This window comes from Diospyros lotus, chromosome 15 (genome assembly GCF_014633365.1).
Source record: "Diospyros lotus cultivar Yz01 chromosome 15, ASM1463336v1, whole genome shotgun sequence".
In the NCBI taxonomy this organism is placed as follows: domain Eukaryota; kingdom Viridiplantae; phylum Streptophyta; class Magnoliopsida; order Ericales; family Ebenaceae; genus Diospyros; species Diospyros lotus.
Genome location: NC_068352.1, coordinates 29953204 through 29977198, shown reverse-complemented (window position 1 = coordinate 29977198; position 23995 = coordinate 29953204). Strand labels below are relative to the sequence as shown.

The following is a 23995-nucleotide window of genomic DNA, read 5'->3' as shown; positions in this document are numbered from 1 at the left end:
GAAGTAGAGTCGTCTCAAGAAATTCAAACTCCTCGGGAAGGGATCCCAACAGCATCAAAGCCAAATCCTCATCTTTGAACGTTTCATCTAAATTCATCAAATCAGCTACCAACTGATTAAAGGTAGTGATATGATCATTTATTGTGGTACCAGGAACATAAGTAAAGCGGAACAATCTCTTTTTCATGTAGAGCTTATTCTGACCGCTTTTCTTCAAAAATTTCTCCTCCAATGCCTTCCATAGTATACCGGCAGAATTTTCCTTCGAGAATGCATACTTCTGCTCTCTGGACAGGCATGATCGAATTGTACCACACGCCAATCGATTGATGGTCTTCCAATCTTTTTCTTCAACATCTTCTGGTTTCTTTTCTTCAATGGCGATGTCTAGACCTTGCTGGAAAATAGCGTCTAGAACCTCGCATTGCCACATGCCGAAATGACCCGAGCCATCAAACACCTCCACTGCAATTCTTGTATTCGCCAGATTCCTCGCCCAAGTGGACGAAGAAGAAACTCCCGATGTGGATTGTTCTGAATTCTTTTCGCCTGCCATCTCTGCCATCTTCTATATTCAATAGTTATCAAAGCGGAAACAATCCAAGAAAATCTTTTCTGATGTGGAAGATCAGACACAACTGCAACCACAGAGCATACTAAGAAAAACTTGGCCAAAAAAAAGAATCTTTTCTGATGTGGAAGATCAGACTCAACTGCAACCACAGAGCATACTAAGAACCTTGGGCTCTGATACCAATTGTTGGGAAAATCGGGCAATTTTCCCCAAAATTGAAAGCACCAAAATAATACCCGATAAAAACTATTGAATATAAACATAAACAGAACACCAGAAAATTAACGAGGTTCGACCAATATGGCCTACGTCCTCGGACACCACCAAATCTTTTCTAATATCAAAGAGAGAAAATACAAAGTGTGTAAGAAAAATACACACTCAAATGAGGGGGTACAAATGCAATAAATGCAAACTTGTTAAGATACATTTAACAAAGGGGAAGGGGGCATTAAATAAGGTGAAGGAGGATCTCCCTCCCACTGCCCAACCGATGTGGGATATGGGAGGAAGCCATAAAAAGTCAACACTAAGTACCACGAATGGTTCCTGGAGACCTTTGCAAGAAAGAAAAACAATCAAAGAAGGGAGAGGAAGAGGAAACTATAAGTTGACTAGAGTATGTTTCATGAGACCAATTTTATGCTTCTTGCCATGTGTATTTCTTCTAGTTTCATGGGACTATATTTCTGATGTTTCAATCACCTAGTGTGAGCATCACGCTAGTTTGCATTCATGAGCTTACTATGGACTAAAATTTGGTTCTTCCTTTCCCAAAATTACAATAGACCATCAACACAACTATATACATAATAAATCTCAGCCCTTTTTGAGTATAGTAGGTGATGCTTATGAATGAAAAGGCACATTTCATCTTCATGTTAGTAATTTCACCCATTTTGGAATACTCCCCCCGTCACTCAACAACAAAAATAAATTATAATCTAAAACAAATATGTGTGTGCGTGTGCACCAAGGAAATGGCTTTGCAAAGACTTGTCAAGCTTCATGCATGGCAACATGAAGACGATGATATGATTCAACATACTTCCATCTTATATGCACCATTTGACGAGTTGGAAAAATTATCATTCACAAATCCAACTTACAATAAAAAAAAAAAAAAATTTGGAGTGACTTGACGATTTCTTTGTCCATGGTCCAAAGACGTGTGTGCATTATTTTCTATCCTCTAGCTTATGTTCAAAGTTAAAACGAGATTTGAAGAGTCAAAATGAGAATATACCTCATATAGATCTTCTAACTAAATCCATTTCTTATTAATAACGTTCTCTTCTTGCTTACTGGAGAGAACTATAATATATATGTATGTATGAATATGCCACTCTCATGCAATTGTTCTTTTGTCATGTGTATATATTTCTTCTACTTTCATGGGATTCTCTCTCTCTCTCTCTCTCTTTCTCATTTTGGTAGAACTTTTGAAATAGAATAAAAAAAAGTAAAAATGATGTAAATTTCATCATTATTTTTTCATTCTTGTTGAAAAGTCACCATTATCCTTTCTCTTCCTCCCCACATAAACTGAGAAGGCCTTCGACCTTGTAATTGCTGGTTGACTAATATAATAAAGTTTTCGACAACTCTTCATTTTTTGGCAACTCACAACAAACTCGAACAACATTTTTAGTTTTCATTTTCTTCAATAGAAACAAAAATTAATGCACATGAGTGAGAAAGACGAGATGGAATGGAATGAAAATTTTTTATGCTATTTTCAAACAACCCCTAAGTTTTTAGAACCAATTTAAAATTTAGAAATTTTTTTAGAGTTTTTAGCATTTATTTGGACCAATAAAAAAATGTCACTTCATTGAGTTTCTCAAATTGAACGAATACTATAGGAGGGTTCTGTTTTAAATGTATGGTTAAAGGCTATGGGCTTTTAGTTCCTTATACATGTGCACTACTATACTTGAGTAAGGAAGGTTAAGGCACTTGCTAGCCTAAGTTAGAGATTATTCCAACTAGCGTGGTAGGCTCATTGGCTTCAACATTAAAAGTCCAAATAAAGGATTTTGTGTTTTAATTCACATAAGTGCACCTTTGTTTGTCAATTGTGTTTTGATGAGATCTCTCGTCATTATTATTTGATTTTAAGGAGCAAATAAATTAATGATTATATCAGTGAAACCTAATAAAGGGTCTTGTTAGGATCATGAACTTTTCTTGGTACAGATGGATTAGGTAATATTTTTCATGAATAACCAAAAACCTATCAAACCTATATGGGTATACAAGAATTGAGTACAATCTCATCTACACACAAAAATCTCTACCAATCGCCTTAAGAGGATTTCTTCTTCCATGTTTGAGCATCTTGGACCATTCATTGAAAAGTCTTAATCTTGGAGGCAACAACTTCGATGGTCTCATTCCTCAGACATACAACAAAGGAAACAGATTAGAGTTAGTTAGCTTTGCTCAAAATCAACTACAAGGGAAACTTCCAAGATATATGGGAAAGCAAAGAAACTGGACACATGGAACATTCAGTTTCAATCACACTCTCCATCTCTATTTGGAAGTTTCCTATCAAATACACCCCAAAACAAATCAATCCCACTTCTCTCTCTCTCTCTCCCCTAAAGAAGAGCATGAACACAGAAAAAATACAAACAACTCTGGCTAACTAGTTAAGATTTCCATGGCAGTGAGAAGACCTGCAAATTTCATTGTCTCTGGCTTGCAGCATGGATGAGCAGTTGGGTTTAGTTGTCCTCCCTCCCTGACAATATCATATTCATGTTCAATGTCTCCTAAACTCTGGTTGTATTCCTCGTTTGTTTGCTTTGTTCTCATTTGTATACTATGAAGCAATGCAGAGGTAACTTCAGAATATTTAATTTAGGTTATGAAAAGTTTAGTCAAAGAATTAAAAACACGATAAATGTATGGTTTTTTTTTTTTTTTTTTTTATTTGGCAACTTACGTAATAAAAACTTAAAGTTTCTATTTGTTTTATGCAATTCTATTGACTCGATTGGAAATGTCATATATTGTAAATCTAATGCAAAACAATTTCATGCTCTTTTAGCTTACGTTTCCTCAATAGTATATTTAATTTATAAACACTTGATACCAAAAAAGTATACCAAAAAACTCTCAAAACTATATTGATGTGAGATGAGGAGATGCAACACCAAAAATCAAGAAATTATAGTATCTCAACCCAACAAAATTTTCAGTTAGAAAATTCAATGATCACATGTTGGAACTTAGACTTTTAATTTCATTGAAAAAGCTTGTGAACATGCAACAACCTACATATCAAACGTAGTCTCTACCTAATTAAGGTTTGTGGTTATGGTTCATTGTCTCCTTACAAGAGACAACATAGGCTCATTTTCATATCTTGTACCTTAATTAGCATCTAGTTTATGGTTTGTGGTTATGGTTCATCATTCCCTTAGGCACTTTTCACAAAAGACTAGTGCGAGTCTTCTCAGTTTTTTTTATGTTTATCTTGAAAAATATATTTGAGTACTGCATGAGTCATCATCTCTTTAAGCACTTTTCACATAAGACTAGTGCGAGTCTTCTCAATTTATTTTGATGTTTATCTTAACAAATATATTTGGACACTTTATGGATCATCATCTCTTACACTTTTCATAGAAAACTAGTGCGAGTCTTCCCAATTTGTTTTGATTTTTATCTTGACAAATACATATAGACACTATATGGATCATCATCTCCGTAGATACTTTTCACAAGAGATTAGTGTAAGTCTTCCTAGTTTGTTTTGATGTTTATCTTCACAAATATATTTGGACACTACATAATTCATCATCTCCTTGATTACTTTTCACAAAAGACTAGTGCAAGTGTTCCCAATTTATTTTGATATTTATCTTGACAAATACATTTGGTCACAACAAAACCCACATGATTCTAACATGTTTGGAGATTAACAAATCCAACTTACTGAAAATTTGCATAATACACTGCTGCTGTCTGATGATCATGATCCAACGTGCAGTATCAAGGAAATAAGCTGCCTTGTACACATGGAACAGGATCAACCACTAATTATAATAATGCTAGAGCTGAGGTTTTTGTTTTAAGTTATTTATAACTTTGTTTTGTTTTGTCAAGTTAGTTTACTTAGCCTTAGTCCAACTGTCATTATATACATGTAGAAATAGTTTACTGTTTCCTTGATGTATGATTAACTCATTAATACAATAGAAAGATTTTTGTTTTCCAAATCCCCTTCTACTTCCGTTCTGGTATCAGAACAGGTTGGGGATTTGGTGTTCTTCAATTTTCTTCTCGATTCCTTCAATTCCTGCAACAATTACTCTTTAGTTCTTCAATCCAAAACTTCGTTCATCTTCAATTGAAGTTTCATCATCTTTTTTTTTTTCTTCATCATTTATGTTCAAAGTTCTTTGTGATTGTTCTTCATGGCGGTTAGACAATTGTCTTTGTCTTTGCTTTAACAACCCGCACTCTCCATATTATATGCATCATTCAGATAATCATGGAACCGTTGTGATTTCGCCAAAACTAACAGCGCACAACTACGCATCATGGAGTAGGACATTCATGCTTGCACTGTCGATTAGAAACGAATGTGCATTTTTGGATGGTTCTATTCCTACTCCAGCATCGGATGATCCTCTTTTTTCAGCTTGGGCTAGATGTAGTAATCTCATTGTGGCGTGGTTACACAAGTCTCTTTCACCAACCATAGCCTCAACTGTATTTTACATGACTTCAGCTAGTCAGATCTGGGAGACATTGAAGAAGAATTTTTAACAGCCAGACAAATACAATGTCAAGATATTTATGCTTCAACATCATCTGTGTTCCATCGCTCAAGGTGCCAAGTCTATTGATACTTATTTTAATGATCTTAATAGTGTTTGGGAAGAGTTGAGGAATTATAGACCTCCTCCTCATCGTACATGAGGAAAATGCAATGATCCTTGTCTTCAGAAGTATGTTGAGTTGCAGAAAAGGGATTATGTTTTTCACTTTCTTATGGACTGAACGATTCATATTCTGCTATGAGATCTCAAATAGTATTAATGAAACCGTTTCCGTCTATTGATGAGGCATATAATATAGTCTTGCGTGAGGAATCACAACGTAACTTTCAGTTTCAAACCCAGCCTTTTGTGGAGAGTTCTGCTTTGGCAGCTTTTATAGCAAATGGGAAGAACAAGTCAAATTTGATGTGAAATTACTGTGAGAAATCTGGTCACACTAAGGATAAGTGCTATCAATTAATAGGCTTTCCACCAGGTTTCAAGTTCACCAAGTCCAAGCAGAATTCTTCACGTCCTACTGCTATTGCCAATAGTGTTGCTACTGCTTCATCGCCAGAATTTGATTCAGGCACTACTCAACCTCAGGACACTGTCAATTCCTTCCCACAATTATCTCTTACTCAGTCACAAGTTCAGCAGCTATTGTCTCTTCTCAATTAATCAGAAACCTCATCTTAACCTCGACAAATTCATCACCAACCACCAATAATCTAGCATATTCTCATGCTGCAAGTTATTTCATAATTTCACCCTTCATATTTAGTACCATGCCTATTACACCTGCAGATTCTAGTACTCATTCACATATTTTTCATAAATGGATTGTCGATACTGGGGCTTGGGATCACATGGCTAACTCTCCTAGTCTTTTTTCTGTCATCTTACTCACAATCTATATGTACAAATGCCTAATCGGTCTGGAGCTCAAGTCAGTCATGTAGGAACTGTTGCTCTTTTCCCTTTCCTCGCTCTTCATAATGTTCTTCTTGTGCCTACCTTTTCTTTCAATCTAATTTCTGTTAGCAAGCTTACTGAATGTCAAAAATACTCTGTCATCTTCTTTGACAAGTATTGTTTCATTCAGGAATAATCTACATGGACAACGATTGGGCTTGCTAAGGAAAATTCTGGTCTTTTCATCTTACGACAGTCTGCTTCTCATACTTCCAGGTCACATGTTAATTCCCCTGCTGTATTTCATACTCATAGTACTTCCAGTTCGTTTGATTTGTGGCATTTTTGTTTAGGTCACATCTCCTCTGAAAAAATAAAATTGATTCTACAAACATGTTCAGATATTCATTGTACTTTTGTTTTGCCTTGTGATATTTGTCCCGTGGCAAAGCAGAACTGTCTACCTTTCCCTTCACATGTTCAGAATTCTAATGCACCGTTTGATTTGATTCATGTGGATATTTGGGGGCCGTATTCTGTGTGCGCTATAGGTGGATATCACTACTTCTTAACTGTGGTTGATGACTTCACCAGAGTCACTTGGCTATTCCTAATAAGACATAAGTCTAATGTTCCATCCATTATCATTTCCTTTTATAATCTTGTCCTAAATCAATTTGGCTATTCCATTAAACAGTTACGGTCAGACAATGGGCCAGAGTTTAATCTTTTAGATTTATATTCTTCCAAAGGGATTATTCATCAACATAGTTGTGTTGAAACTCCACAACAGAATAGGTTGTGGAGAGAAAACATCAAGCCTTATTGATTGTAGCTCGGTCTTTACTTTTCCAAGCCTCTTTAGCTTTGAAGTTCTGGGGTGATGCAGTCCTCACAGCTCCTCACATAATTAGTAGGGTACCTTCTCCTATTCTTAACAAACTGTCTCCATGTGAGTTGTTGTATCAGAAGTCATCTTCTTATTCTCATTTTAGAGTTTCTGGGTCCTTGTGGTTTGCATCCACTCTTAGTCAAACATAGGAAGACATTTGAAATACGAGCACATTAAGTGTATTTTCATTGGTTATCCTATTGGGATTAAGGGCTACAAGTTGTATGATCCTAATGATCATTTTGTCTTTGTTTCTCGAGATGTTGTGTTCCATGAACATCTTTTTCCTTATCAGTCTTTTGTTTCGTCTGTCCATCATCTCCTCCATATTTTCCTGTCTCTGCACCTGTGTCAGATTCTCCCATTCCTTCTGTTCTTCCTCAGGTTTCTACTGATCTTATTCCCTCTTCTATACCCGATACTGTTTCCTCAGCTAGTTCTGATCAGGTTCCAGCCCCTATTAACAATCCCATTTTACCATCTCGAAAGAGTACTAGAGAACACAAAATACCAAAATACTTGGAAGTTTACCGTCATTCATTGAAACCATCTACTTCAGCCCATTCTTGCACTGCATATCCCACACAAAATTATCTTTCTACCAACAATCTCTCACCATCCTATAAGGCCCTCACCACTTCCTTATCTCACCTCACTGAACCACAAACTTATCACCAAGCTGTCAAAAACCCTCATTGGAAGGAAGCAATGGATGCTGAACTTAGGGCTTTAGAAGATAATTGTACATGGACAGTTGTTCCTTTGTCTCCTGGTCAGCATACAATCAGTTGTAAGTGGGTGTATAAACTAAAACTTTTTTTTTTTTTTTTGTAAATAAGAATTTTATAAACCAAAAAATAACGCCAAAGCGACAACAATCAAGGCCAAGGCAATAACCTAGACCACAAAAAAACCCGGGGGAACACAGCAGCAATCACCCTCAAGACCAAACCAAAAGAAACCAAAATAAAAAGAAAGGAAAAAAATATATACAATGGCCAGAAGTATAAACTAAAACTTACTGCAGATGGTTATGTTGAGCAGTGAAAACCTTGGTTGGTGGCTAAGGGGTTTTAGCCAAGTTGTTGGTTTTGATTACCAGGAGACGTTCAGTCTAGTTGCCAAACAGTCCACTGTGAACTGTTTACCTTGGATATAAATGGTGACTTGGAAGAAACAGTTTACATGGATCTTCCTATGGGATATCAGTTGCAGGGGGCAGTATCCACCTAGTTCAAAGTTGGTGTGTAAATTAAAAAAATCCCTATATGGCCGGAAGCAGGCTTCTCGTCAGTGGAATTGCAAATTCACTTATTCCCCGCTGTAATATGGTTTTCACGGTCTAAAGCTGACAATTCACTATTCACTAAGGTAACTTCTGCTGGTTATTTTGTTGTTTTGCTAGTATATGTGGATGATATTGTTATTGGCAGCACTTCACAACAAAAAATTGATGATTTGAAGAGTTACCTTAGTTCACAGTTCAAGTTGAAAGACTTGGGAACACTTAGATACTTTTTGGGTGTAGAAGTGGCACGGTCATCTTAAAGAATTTTTTTTTTTGTAAGTAAGAATTTATTAAACAAAAACCAACATCAAAGCGACTACACATCTTAAGGAATTTATCCCTGCCAACGTAAATATGTGCTGGATTTACTTGAAGAGATGGGTTATCTAGGTGCCAAACCTATTTCTACCCCAATGGATCCAAACCACAAGTTATCTCACACAGAAGAATATTTATTGCCAGATCCGGCAGTGTATAGACAGCTTGTTGGGAAATTATTATATATGACTTTTACAGGACCAGATATAATGTATGTTGTGCAGGTTTTATCCCAGTTTATGGATAAACATGCAGCCATACATCTACAGGCTGCTCATAGAATGAGAAACCTCAAAGGGGCACCAGGGCAAGGGATTTTATTTCCAGCAGCCTCTTCTTTGAAGATTAAAGCTTACAAAGACAGTGATTGGGGAGGCTGTCAAGAATCAAGACGATCTGTTACATGTTACTGTGTTATGTTGGGTGATGCCTTGATTAGTTGGAAGTCAAAGAAACAGTCAATGGTACTAGAAACTCTACCGAAGCTGAATATAGGCCAATGGCCACAGCAGCATGTGAAATCATGCGGCTTTTATCTCTGCTCAGGGATCTTGGAGTGCAACATGATGATCCGGTGATTTTATATTGTGATAATCAGTCTGCAATATATTTAAGCAAGAACCCTATTTTTCATGAGTGCACCAAGCACATAGAGCTTGACTGCCATTTTATCAGGGATAAAGTTGTTGGAGGACTGATTAAACCTGTTTATGTGCCTGCACAGTTGCAATTGGTTGATTTGTTTACAAAGGCACCTGGTTTCTTTAGTTCTCTTAAAGGCAAGATGAGCATTCAAGATATTCATACTCCTCTTGAGGGGGAGTATCAAGGAAATAAGCTGCCTTGTACACATGGAACAGGATTAACCACTAGTTATAGTAACGCTACTGCTGTTAGTTAGAACTAAGGTGTTAGTTGTTAACAAATAAGTTATTTATAGCTTTGTTTCTGTTAAGTCGGTTTACTTAGCATTAGTCCAGATGTCATTATATACATGTATAAATACCTCACTGTTTCCTCGATGTATGATTAACTCATTAATACAACAGAAAGATTTTTTTTCCCCAAATCCCCTTCTACTTCCGTTAGCAGCATTGTCCCACACTTGAATTTTTTTATCACCAATCATAGTCTCCATTCCCAAACTTAAATGGGATTTGAAGAGTCAAATGAAAATCAATTAATATGCCTCATTATCTCATCTATATAAATTGCCCCATTAACATTCTCTTGCTCATCCAACAGTGCCAGATAATTAGGCCACGCACAATGGCTTCCTCTTTACATAGCTTGATTATGTTCGTGCACTTGATCTTCTATTATTGCTTTCATCTCATTACCGCAACTCCTAATACTTTCTCCTCCTTGCATCCACTTTGCCATGCTGAAGACAGCCACGCTCTTCTGCAATTCAAGCAAGCCCTTTTTTTCAATAAATCTGCATCTTCTGACACCTTGGCTTATTGGAAGTTAGAATCATGGAAGCTCCAAGGCAGAGCTAGAGATTGTTGCTCATGGGATGGTGTCAAGTGTGAGAAATATACGGGTCATGCAATCAGTCTTGACCCCAGTAGCAATTACATCTTTGGCTCTATCAATTCAAATAGCAGCCTCTTCAGCTTAGTGCATCTTAGGAGGCTCAACCTTGTTGATAACCACTTCAATTACTCCCAAATCCCTTCAATTATTAGCCATCTCTTGGAACTGAAAAACTCTTAACCTTTCCTTTCTGTTTTTTCTGGCCAGATTCCTTTGGAGATCTCAAAACTGCCCAGATTGATTTCACTTGATCTGTCTTACAATTCAAGATTGTTAAGACTTGAGAAGCCTGGTTTCAAAACCTTGCTTCAAAACTTAACAAACCTCAAAGAAATTAATCTCAATGAGGTGAACATATCTTCTAAATTAAAAAAGCCACCATCTCTTCTTTGGCAACTCTACACCGAAGAGATTGTCAGTTGTATGGAAAATTCCCTGCATCCATATTCCACCTACCAAAGCTTCGATTTTGTCAATTTCCGTTACAATGATCACCTCAATTGCCATTTGCCGGAATTTGAACATACTAATCAACTTCAGAAATTGATACTTGCTTCCACCAGTTTCTCTACTACGCAACCAAACTCGATAAGAAATCTCAGTTTCTTACATAAGTTGGGTTTAACACATTGTAAGTTCTCAGGATCTCTTCCAAACTTCAGTAGGTAACCTGACACAACTAACTTTTTTGAGTCTTGAATCTAATAATTTTAGTAGCCAATTTCTTCCATTGGCAAACCTATCACAACTCCATGAATTAGACCTTTCTTACAATGAATTTGATGTAGGAAGCCTGTGTTGGCTTTGGAATCTAACTAACCTCATCGCATTGCGCGTTAATGCAATTGATTTACATGATTCTGTCCTTTCTAGTCCTCCAAACAAAATCCAACATGCTACCATAAGCCTTTCCAGCAACTACCACTCTTCTAAATTTTAAGATGTTAAAGTTGGATTCATGCAACTTGAAGGAATTCCCATTTTTTGTTTGCACTTCCAACATCAACTTGAGGAGCTTTCGCTTGAAGATAACAAAATTCATGGCTAAATTCCAGCATGGATGTTAAACCCAAGTAAAGAAACTCTTGTAGTATTATCTCCACGGGGCCAACTATCTCACAGGCTTTGAGTAGCATCCAACAATTCTTCCCTGGGCTGATTTAGGCAGCTTAGACCTTAGCCACAACAGGTTACAAGGAAGATTGCCAATTCCACCAACATCCACCCTCGTGTATCACCTCAAACAATGAATTAACCGGAAAAGTTTCTCTATTGATCTGTACATTGAGTTCCTTTACATTCTTGATTTGTCTAACAACTTAACAGGATAAATTCCTTCATGTTTGAACAACTTCAGTGATTCTTCATCAATTATTAACTTTGGAGGCAACAACTTCTATGGTCCCAGGTATACAACAAAGGAAACAAACTAGAGTTAATTGGCTTTGCTCAAAATTGACCACCAGGCAAACTACCAACATCATTGGCAAATTCTACCATGCTTAAGATTCTTGACATCCCCAATAATCTAATTGAAGATGCATTCCCTTTCTGGTTGGGGGCTCTTACAAAGCTGCAGTGTCTCAATTTGCACTCCAACAAATTCTATGGTGCAATATGGAGTCCCAAAACCAAGTTTGAGTCCTCAAATTTACACATCATCAACCTCTCCAACAGTGGGTTTTCAGGGGATTTGCCAGGTAAATACTTTCATAATTGGAATGCAATGAAATAACTCGACAGAGACAGGATGGAGAAATTAATCCCTGCCATAGCGTTTCAAATGTTGGACCTCTGAAGGAACCTAGGATATTGCCTACACCATGGACATAACAAACAAAGGTGAGGATATGAAGTATGCAACAAATTTGAAGGGGGGAATCCCAGAATCTTTGGGTCATCTTATGGGACTTCAATTGTTCAACCTATCCAACAACAAACTAACCGGTGCAATCCCATCATCCTTGGGGAATCTATCCAGCCTTGAAGCCTTGGACCTTGCTTTGATCAAGCTCTCTGGGAAGATCCCTCAACAACTATCACAGCTTACTTTTCTTGCATTCTTTAATGTCTCCTATAACAATCTAACTGGACTTGTCCCAAAAGGTAAGCAATTTTATACATTTCAAAAAAACTTCTATGAAAGGAATTCAGACCTCTGTGGGGATCCGCTATCAAGGAAGTGTGGAGACTTGGATGCACCCACACCAACATTGTCACTACCGCCTATAGACTCCGAAGGAAGAAAAGATTCAACATTTCCCAGTGGACCTGACTGGATTGTCATATACATGGGATTTGGAAGTGGGACGGTGGTTGGGATTGTCATGGGGCAAATGCTGACTCCTAAGCATCACGAAAGGTTCTTGGAGACCTTTGGACAGAAAAAAAATAATCAGAGAAGGGAGAGAAAGAGGAGAGCAATAGGAAACTGAAGTTCATCACAGAATGCTTATGAGACCAATTTGATGCTTCTTGCTATGTGTATTTCTTCTAGTTTCATGGGATTGTATGGCCAATGTTTCAATCACCCGGTGAAAGCATATTGCTAGTGTAGGAAATGGAGACAAAGCATCCTTACTTTATGGGATCCCCAAATTAGGGGATCATGTAACCATATTTTCTGGATGCTTTCTCTCTTAGTTGGATTGGGATGTGAGTAAATTTGTATATATTGTGTGTTGAAGATTATTTAGTTGAGGTAGAAGATATCATTTTCATCTTGTAAGATCATATGGTATCAGAGCCATCCACGAGACCTGTGCGTCCAGCCATACCAGACGAGAGTTGCAGCTGTTGCCTCTGATCTGCCGCTGGAGTTAGCAGAGTCCGCCATTGTCTTCAAACGCCGGGAGCAGAGTAGGGAAAGGGTCTTCACCAACACCGCAAGAAAAACGGCCTCCCGCATCCACCGGCATTAGCACCACCGAGCGTCACCGCCTGCAGCAGCCGCGCCACAGTGTGTCGCCTTCAGCAGCACCACCCACAGCCACCATTGATCTGCCAGTCGCGCCACCACCACCATCACAGTCGCCGGCATCAGATCGACCAAACCTCCGGAGCCCAGCCGTCGGTGAGCCTCCACGCACCGCCACGTTCCGCCCATTGACTCTGTGCACAGATCGTTTTTTTGCTCCGATCTCTCTCTTCGGTGCCCCAATCGCAACACCGTTACCACTGTTGGACTCGGCTAACTCGGCCCATTCAGATCCCAGTGGTTTCGACCACCGTCGACCGCCGGTCGCCGCCGCCAAGCACCATTCGTCGCTGTCCAATTTTGTCTGTTCCACCAGCTGGCGCTGTTCTCTCTTCGTTGATGGTTTTACAGCATTTTTTGGTTCATCTGTCCTGTTAATGAGTCCACCAGCACACTTCTGCCACTGCTCCCTTCTCCTCTCTTCCAAACTAAGTCCTCTTCTTCATCCCTTCGTGATAGATATCAGATCTGATTTTCATAATCTCAGATCTGGTAGACATTGATCTCAGATCTGATTTTCACAATCTCAAATCTAGCGTGCATTGTCCCTCTGAATTCATACCGGCAACCACCATTATCAAAAAATGACCAACTCCAGTACATCTATAATAGAATCAACCGGTATCTCGACTGTATCCACCCCAAATTATCCTTTGTTCTCGGTCATTCTGAAGATCCCGCAATACAAATCACATCTCATAAATTGAATGGGAGCAATTTTAGAGAGTGATATCAGTCAGTATTGCTTGTGATCAAGAGAAGAGGAAAAATAGGCTATTTGACAAGAGCAATGGCAGTACCTCCATCAAATTCTGTCACCTATAGTGTATGAGAAGCAGAAAACTCATTTGTGATGGCATAGTTGATAAACTCGATGGAGCAAAAGATTGGACGCATGTATCTGTTCTACCAAACAGCAAAAAAAGTATGGGATGCAGTATAAGAAATGTACTGTGACCTTGAGGATATATCACAAAGTTTCAAGGTTCGCTCTAAGATTCGGAACACTCGACAAGGTACGCTATCTGTTATCGAGTATTTTAATATGCTCTCAGAATTGTGGCAACAAATCGATCTATTTCACAATATTGAATGGAACTGTATTGATGATGGAATCCTATATAATAAGATGATAGAAAAAGATCGAATGTTTGATTTCTTGCAAGGGCTAAATCAAGAATTTGATAACGTTCGAGGTTGTATTCTTGGCACGAAGCCTTTGCCCAACCTGAAAGAGGTGTTTGTTGAAGTTCGACGAGAAGAAACAAGAAGAAAAGTGATGTCCTCTCCAATGCAAAGTCCATCCACCGAAACAGCAGTCTAAGGATCTGCCTTAGCAACTAAACAAAATGAAGGGTATAATCAAAAAGGAACTCTTGGGAAGGACAAGCGGATGTGGTGTGAGCATTGTAAAAAGTCCAATCATACCAAAAACATGTGTTGTGATATTCATGGCAAACCTCCAAATTGGAAGTCACGAAGCCACAAAAAGAGAATATTTATGTGGTAGAGAGTAGAACTAGTGCAGCCTCTCAACCATTCACAGTAGAACAAATGGAAATTCTTCAAAAATTGATGGCTTCTTCATCTATGACAGATGCCTCCATGTCTGTCCCATCAACTTCTACTAGCCCTGCAACACTTACATCACATAAAGGTATGTTTCCTTATTGGCATATAAAGACTCACATGATACTTGGATAGTGGACACAGGTGCTACGGACCATATGACAAGCTCCAAGACAGGATTCAGTAACTATCAACCATGTAAGAAAAATGTTAGTATTACTGTTGCAAATGGATCTATGTGCACAACAACAGGGAGAGAAGATATGGAACTTAATGGATTAAAATTGAATTCAGTTATCCATGTTCCAAATTTGCAATGCAATCTATTTTCAGTGAGTAAATTGACCAAGGATTTGAATTGTTCAGTAACGTTTTTTCCTTCTGGTTGTAAATTTCAGGATTTGCCATCAGAGAGGACGATTGGGAATATTGAGGAGCGAAATGGCCTCTATTACTTGGTAGGTGTTGGTTCTCCTTCAAAACCAAAGTTACCTATTGTTTTTTCCTTTTTTTCTAATTCCAATGTTTTGTTGTGGCATCATAGATTAGGTCACCCCAGTTTCTCCTATCTAAAGCATCTATACTCTCATCTGTTTGTTAATAAAGATCCTTCATCATTCCGGTGTGATCATTGTACTCTTGCTAAACAAACACGTGCATTTTATGCACCTCACACATACAAACCTTCTACTCCATTCCATTTAGTTCATAGTGATGTGTGGAGACCATCACGAGTGTTAAATCTAATCGGGGAACGACGGTTTGTTACCTTTATTGATGACCATACTCGGGTCTGTTGGGTTTACTTGATGAGAGAAAAATTTGAAGTGACTACCATTTTTAAACAATTCCACAAATTTGTCACAGATATCTTCCTCTGTCCATATTCTTCGAACAGATAATGGTAGAGAGTATTTCTCCCATGAACTGAATGAATATCTCCGAGAATATAGGATACTTCATCAAAGTTCATGAGCATATACTCCTCAACAAAATAGGCTTGCTGAGAGAAAAAATCGTCACTTACTAGAAGTTGCTCAATCCATCATGTTTGCTAGTAATGTTTCACACTCTTTTTGGGGAGAAGCAATTCTTACATCAGCATTTCTCATCAATCATGTTCCCTCCAAAGTCCTTCAATACCGAACACCCCTCAATGCATTGTTATCTGTCTTTCCTTCGTCTCGGGTTCATAATTCTCTTGAGCCTCGAGTGTTTAGGTGTGTGGTATTTGTCCATAATATTCAACCCAACCGGGGCAAGTTTGATCCTAAAGCTCTCAAATGTGTCTTTCTTGGTTATTCCACCGCACAAAAGGGTTATAAGTGTTATCATCTTCCTACAAAACGATTCATGATCTCATGTGATGTTTCCTTTATCGAAAATCAAACCTTTTACCCCTATGTTTCTCTCCAGGGGGAGATTCATTCTCAAGGAGACAAAGATTGGGAACCAAATGTTTTTGAACCTGAGTTTTTTCCTTCGATCTCCTCATCCTTTCCTTCCCAATCCGACTCTGTACCTAGAAACAGTGGTGATGCAGGTCAAAGGGGAGAATCTAATACTATTGACCCAAAACCAATTCTAGTTTACTCTAGAAGACCACAAGCTCCAATGCAAACTCAAGAGGATGAACCGATAACAGATCCCAATACGATGGATAATCAAGAAAAAGAGAAAAATGAGTCATGTTGTGAGGAAGAAGAAAAACCTATCAATAACATTGATCTTCCGATTGCCATAAGGAAGAGGGTAAGGTCTTGTATAAGAAATTCTAAATATCCTATATCAGATTATGTTGCATATACCAAGTTATCAGGAAATTTCAAAACATTTGTTGTAAAGATTGATGAGATTCACGTTCCTAGAAATGTTCAAGAGGCACTTCAAGATTCAAATTGGAAGAAAGTTGTGCTAGAAGAGATTCAGGCATTAAATGATAATGAGACTTGGGAAATGGTGAAGCTACCAAAAGGAAAGAAAACAACGGGCAGTAAATGGATTTTCTCAGTGAAGTACAAACCAAATGAAACTATAGAACGATATAAGGCAAGACTAGTAGCACAAGGTTTTACTCAAACCTATGGAATTGATTATGAAGAAACCTTTACACCAGTTGCCAAACTTAACTCAATCAAAGTTCTATTGTCTATTGCTACTAATTTAGATTGGAGACTACACCAACTTGACATCAAGAATGTTTTTCTCAATGGCACATTAGAAGAGGAAGTATATATGAGAGTTCCTCTTAGACTTGAAGCAAATGGAAATCCAGATATGGTATGTAAGCTAAAAAAAGTCCTTTATGGTTTGAAACAATCACCTCTGGCTTGGTTTACACGGTTCAACACTGTTATGAGAAACCTTGGATATAGTCAAGGGCAAGCTGATCACACCCTGTTTGTAAAGAAGAACAAGTCAAGACAACAAGCAATACTCATTGTATATGTAGATGATATGATAATCACAGGTGATGATGAAATGGAGATTGAAAATCTAAAAAAAGATACTTCAAGCTGAATTCATGGTAAAAGATCTTGGGAAACTTAGATACTTTCTTGGAATAGAGGTTGCAAGAAGTCACAAAGGGATCTTCATTTCACAAAGAAAGTACACACTTGACTTACTTAAAGAGACAGGAAAACTTGGGTGTAAACCTTCTAGTATGCCCCTAGAGAGTAACTGGAAGTACAAGGCATCAAATAATGATCCTCCAGTGAATAAAAAGAGTTATCAACATTTGGTAGGAAAACTCATCTACCTATCACTCACAAGACCAGATATTGCCTTTAGTGTGAGTGTGGTAAGCCAGTTCATGCATGCTCCCACCAAAAGGCATATGGAGGCAACAAACCAGATACTAAGGTATTTAAAGGGAAGTCCTAGCAAAGGGTTATTGTTTAAAAAGACTGGAGTCAGGAATATCGTTGGTTTTCAGATGCAAATTGGGCAGGAGTTGTTAATGATAGCAAGTCAACAACTAGGTATTGCACAAAAGTTTGGGATAATCTAGTAACATGGAGAAACAAAAAGCAATCCATAGTTGCTCGAAGCAGTGCAGAAGCAGAGTATAGAGCCATAGCTCAAGGAATATGTGAACTCATTTGGATACAGAGGTTGATGACAAACTTAAACATGTCAGTAATAGGTCATATGAAGTTATTTAGTGATAGCAAATCAGCTATCAGTGTAATCCATAACCCAATTCAACATGATCGAATGAAACATGTGAGGATTGATAGAGACTTCATCAAGTCAGAGATTAAGAATGGGACTATCGCCTTGTTCTACATTCCTACCAAGTCCCAAGAAGCTAATGTTTTAACCAAAATACTTCAGAAATCAAGTTTCAATATCTGTATTTGCAAGCTGGGAATGAATGACATCTATTCTCCAGCTTGAAGGGGAGTGTAGGAAATGGAGACAAAGCATCCTTACTTTATGGGATCCCCAAATTAAGGGATCATGTAACCATATTTTCTGGATGCTTTGTCTCTCTTAGTTGGATTGGGATGTGTGAGTAAATTTGTATATATTGTGTGTTGAAGATTATTTAGTTGAGGTAGAAGATATCAGTTTCATCTTGTAAGATCATAGCTAGTTTGCATTCATGAGCTTACTTGTATACAATGAAATTTGATCCAGTTCAGATAAGTTTCTCCTTCACAGGATTAGGAGACTAACATCACATGATTACATAGAATTAAAACTCTTAATCCAAGGTTCTGTTTTTTTCAAGTTCAACACCAAGACATTACAGTGCTCAAAAGTGCCAATATACATTATACAATACATGCAAAAAAAAGCGGGGGGGAGGGGGGGTTGAAATTAAGCACAGAAATTGAAAAAGAGTGAATGGTGACTCTGCTAGAGATGGATAATCAAGGTCAAGCAAGAGTAAATTTCAATCACCTTCTATCTCTACAAGAAGTTCCCCATCAAATATATAAGGGAATGCCCAAGGAAATCAATCCTAATTCTCTCTTTCTTGCTATGAAGGAAGAATAAGAACATTAGAAAGCATGCAAACAATTCTGACTAAGATCTCCGAAGCAGTGAGAAAATTTGCAAATTACAGTCTCTGGCTTGGAGTTTAGAACAGTTGGGTTTAGCGTGTCCTCCCTCCTGGACCCTGGTCCCTGGCTGTGATTTTATTTCCAAGTCAACTTCTGTTTGCCCTCTTATTCCTCCTTGTTTGTTTGCTTTGTTCTCATTTTTATTCTATGAAGCAATTCAAAGATAACTTCAGAATATTTAATTTAGATTTTGAAAGTCTAATTCAAGACTTATCAAACCAATTAATAGATAGAAGACGGGTTCTGAAAATAATAACTTTTTTTTCATTTTTGACAATTTTCTTGTGAATTCCACTTCACTTTTTCCAGGTTTTTTCTTTTAGTTTAGTGATTATTCTTTAATAAGTTAGGATTTCTCTTTGTAAGTTTGCAATCATCAAATTCCATGAAAGAGGAATCGGGTGCTGCGCTTTCTCTAATGTTCCAGAAACAAGTTCAACCCGATACCAAACAACCATCCATTGACAGCCTCTGTGTGTGTGTGTGTGTGTGTGTGTGTGTGTGTGTGTGGAGGGACTTCACAAAAGATCAAACGTGAATTCCAATAGCCCCTTAACTCAAAATTTTCAATATAGTATATATGCTTTCTGTCTCAATGGACTCGGGGGGCTTCCCTTCTTTGATTGGCCAAATTCCCAAAACCATGAGAAGGCCAAAGCCCAAATGCTAATAACAGAGAGGTCCTTCCTTGGTTAGTTCAAATGTACCTACACTACAACATGCTTTCCTGTGACTTCCTTTTTTCTTTCCTTCTTTCTCTCTCTATTTTCTCTCGGCTGATCTCTGAGGACCCAGAAAATAGTTAAGTTTAGTGGCTTAAAACCTAAAAGTAAATACCTAGCAAAAAAACTCTAATAAGTAATACCTTCCTCTGTTGCAATTGTTGGTAATGGGCGGGAAAGAAAAGGGTCTGATTAGACCTTAACAGTGTCCTCATTGCAGAGAAAAGAAGAGCTTAGAGAATCAATTTTTGTGGCAGTCACACCATTCCTCTAGCCTGGCTCAGCCTAGGCTAAGCCCATGCGTGGTCCATGAAGCATAATGTTTACAAATAAAAATATCATTATACGTTGAAAATAAATACCACTGCAGAGAGAAGAAGAGCTTTGAGAATCATTTTATCCCCATTGATTGCGGAATAAATACAAACACCTCATCTATGTACAAAGACTTGGATAGTATAAACTCTTTATGTTTATTGTTTATTTATTTTTGTTGTTTAAGGGACGTTTATTAATCAATATATAAAGTGAAAAAGTTAAGATATGGGATGTATCTCGGACTTCTATCTTTTCCAACATGTTGTTAAGTTTATCTAATCATTTTTGAAGAAATTATTAATGATCTCTTATCTTGATTTTTCAAGATATGCATATATCTTATCCCCTCAAGATAGCATATCTTAGTCTCTACATATAAGAAAATAATGACTTCTATGTCCTCTAATGCATTCCAAAGAATTTAACAAACAGTTTGATAAAAATCTTGAAATGCTTCCTAATTTTATCTTGACAATTCCATATCTTAGTCCGAAAATCATTCCGAGTTTATCTTAATACTCCATTTATCTTGCTCATTTTAACAAACGTTAACTAAGAATTTTGGTTAATGGAAAAAAAAAAAAAAAGACTCCACAGATTAAATGAAGCTCCTTTTTCCGAGCCGGTTGTTGATCGGATACTCAAAATGCTTCATTCTAGGCAAAGCTCGAACTCATGGTGCCATCTATATATGTAATTGACCACGTCACGAGTACTAAATTGGTGAATTGGATTGATTTCCTCAAAGATTTCGTCAGTCTTCATAGCACAACAGACTATCCAATAGCAAAATTACCAATGCGAATAAACAAGTAGAAAAATCAGCAGAGAGAGAGAGAGACGGTGGGGGGAATGGGACCTGGAAGAGGTTGCAGATGACGACGGCCGAGGAAGCTAGAAGCGTCAATGGCGATTCGATAAGTAAGAGCTCCGACGGATCGATTGTTCCGGTCAGGCGCCGTCGCTGGAAAGGCAGCGGGAGGAGGACGGGTAAATCAATAGGACTGGGAGATGGGGTCTCGAAGGGTTGCTCCGAAGTCCATTCTTAGGCCCTGTTTGGCGGTCCGTTTGAATTCGTAGGAAACAAATACACCAAAAGACAAATAAAAGGAAAGAACAGATAACATAGTGATTTTTTAAATTATTATTATTATTTTGTATTTTTAATTAGCATTAAAATATTTTTTGTTTACCGAAAATGGTTTATGGGTAACAAATTTTGGTGTCTTAAACATTTACGTTATTATTATTCTTTTTAGTTAAAACCAAAGGCTCTGTTTGGTTAGAAACAAGGTCTGCGCTTCTGTGCCATTGCTCAGAAGCTGACTGGCCAATACAATACAAACACAAAATGGGGAAACACATAAACTGAAAATGCCAGTCTGATGATAAGAGTCATGCATGGAACACGAAATTTCAATCACACTTTCCACCTCTGATTAGAAGTTTGTTGGAAAATTTTATGGATAGCGATCGCTAAATAAGTGGTTTTTCAAACTCACACGACAGTGTTAAATTTTAATTGATTTGTTAGGTATTAAAAGTCAAATGTTAAATATGAAGTTTAACTAATCAAACACGAACATTTAAATAGATTTAAGGTTTAGAATTTACTAAAATAAGTCATTATAAAATGGGTATTAAGATTATGGATGACTATAAATCAATAAATGAGTCTCAATAAAATTCGTGAATAATTGAAGGTAAAACATATTTTGAACATTTACTAAATAAGTAACTAATTATTATCGTTCTTAATCGAGACTCTATATAACAGAATTGTGTTTTGCATAATATAAAAGATGTATGTTATATTGTAAACACCTTAGGCGAATCCTACATTAGTCATGCAAAGGGTGGAGATCTAGGACCGGTTGTAAAATTGTATCACCATGACGTTATGTGTTCAAGGGAGGAATGTAATACCCCAAGAACCCAGAGAATTGTAGTATATATCGAAGATAAGTAAAAAAAAAAAAACAATACTAACTGGATACCTTTTGAGTTCAATGTAGGCAAAGAACTTCCGAGTTAAGCATGCTTGAGCTGAGGAAGTTCAAGGATTAGTGACCCCTGAAAAATTTGCGTAGACTTCCTATCGCTAGCTGCCAAATGTTATTGTATATTATATATCACATTTCCTATTATATAGTACACTCTTTGTCACCGTATGAAGCATCATTTTTATAGTACATCACCCTTCTCTCTCTTGAGTGAGGAAGAACACGAGGAGATAAAAACATACAAACAATTCAGGCTAGCTATCAGATCTTCAATGAATGCAGTGAGAAGATCTGCAAATTCCAGTCCCTGGCTTGGAGCTAAGAGGAGCAGTTGGGTTTGGTTGTCCTCCCTCCCTGGCAATATCATACTCTCGATGGCTAGCTCTTATGACTCCTGATTTTATTTCCAAGCCCTCTTCTGTTTACCCTCTTATTCCTTGTTTGTTTAATTTGTTCTCATTTGTATCCCATGAAGCAATGCCAAGGTAACTCCACAGTATTTTAGTTACTTCATATGTTGAAACCTACCAACTCCACAGTATCTTCTATCCCATTAAGGGATAGAGGATAGGTAGGGATAGAGGATAGGTTCAGAAAGTAATAATTTTTCTTTTCTTTTATTTTTGACATTCTTTTAAAAAAAGAGTAACATCGGATTTGAAATAATATTTAGATCGAATTAAACTTATCAAATTTAAAGTCTTGTCGTAAGATTATGTATGATATAATTGACAATCTTATTTAAAATTTACAAAATTAATCACATTTAAAATATTATTCAAACATTTGAATAATACCATTAATCTTTATGTGATAATTTTATAAGTTCATTCATCTTTTAAATTTGAATAATTAATAACAAGAGATTATATAAAACTTAAAAAAATGTCTAAAATAAACTTTTGAAGTCTTGAATTCACAAACGTTCTCAATAGAGCACTAAGCTACTTAGCTCGATGGTATTGTTGACAATTTCCCTGTGAATTGGATTGTACTTCTCTTTCTCCAAAGTTTTAAATGCCCTTTAGGACTTCTCTTTGTAAGCTTGCAATCATCAAATTCCATGCAGCAGGAATCGGGTACTGTGCTTTCTCTGATGTGTCCAAGAAACAAATCCAACCCAATACAAAACAACCATCCATTGACAATCTCTCTCTCTCTCTTTCTCTCTCTATAGATATATACATATATATAATGTGTGTGTGTGGAGGGGCCTCCCAAAAGATCAAATGTCAATTCAATACCTCCTTTTCTCAACTCTCTAAACTCTCAATATATATAATATATACTTTCTGTCTCATAGGACCTGTGGGGGTTTTCTCCCCCTTTGATAGGCCAAAACCCAATACCATGACCACGAGACAGCCAATTAGCCAAAGCCCAAACCCAAGCACAGAGTCCTTTCCATGCCCCCTTTCCCTTCTTCCAGGCCCCTTAATTTCATGCTTACACCCACAGGAGTCCTTTCGTCCGACATTTTCCTTTTCTTTCTCTCACTTTCTTACCCATTTTCTCGGATATATAATCTCTCGAAGAAGACCCAGAACAGAAGAAAACAGTGAATTTGGTGGGATAATAAAGCCTAAAAGTCATACCTTCCCCTGTTGTAACAACTAAAGGGTCTGAGAATGAGAATCATTTTTTGTGGCAGTCACACCATGCCCCTACGGCTGGGTTTTCCTTCTTTCAAGCCCTCTAGCCTGGCTGCCTATAAGCTTCCATATATACATAATATACCATAATATTCTGCAAATAACAATATCACTATTATAATGTTCAGTAATTTAATCAGGCTTGAAAGAGAATTAGAAATCTTAAATTTAAATTTATTCTGTATTGGTCTTTGGGTAACCACACTAATCATATACTGTACGGGCTGGGTTTTAGGTTTTAAATTTAAGGGCAAGGACTCACTGTTTGGGGCAACCCAGTCACTCCGCAGGGTGACTTTTGCTTTTCAACAAATTCATATATAGATATATAAATGTATATCATTTTCACGGGAAGAGCCATGCAAGAGAGGGAG

At 37.4% G+C, this 23995-nt stretch overlaps 2 long non-coding RNA genes across 2 annotated transcripts; one reads left to right on the top strand and one right to left on the bottom strand.

Annotated features, from left to right (window-relative positions):
- Positions 1-2981: 2981 nt before the first annotated feature.
- On the bottom strand, positions 2982-21037 carry LOC127791969 (uncharacterized). The gene is made up of 2 exons (XR_008021036.1): positions 20826-21037; positions 2982-3404 (listed from the first exon to the last, which is right to left on the bottom strand). It is a non-coding gene; the product is annotated as an uncharacterized LOC127791969 (long non-coding RNA).
- LOC127791971 (uncharacterized) lies at positions 12338-20172 on the top strand. Its single transcript, XR_008021038.1, has 3 exons — positions 12338-14938; positions 15249-15308; positions 19855-20172. It is a non-coding gene; the product is annotated as an uncharacterized LOC127791971 (long non-coding RNA).
- Positions 21038-23995: the final 2958 nt, after the last annotated feature.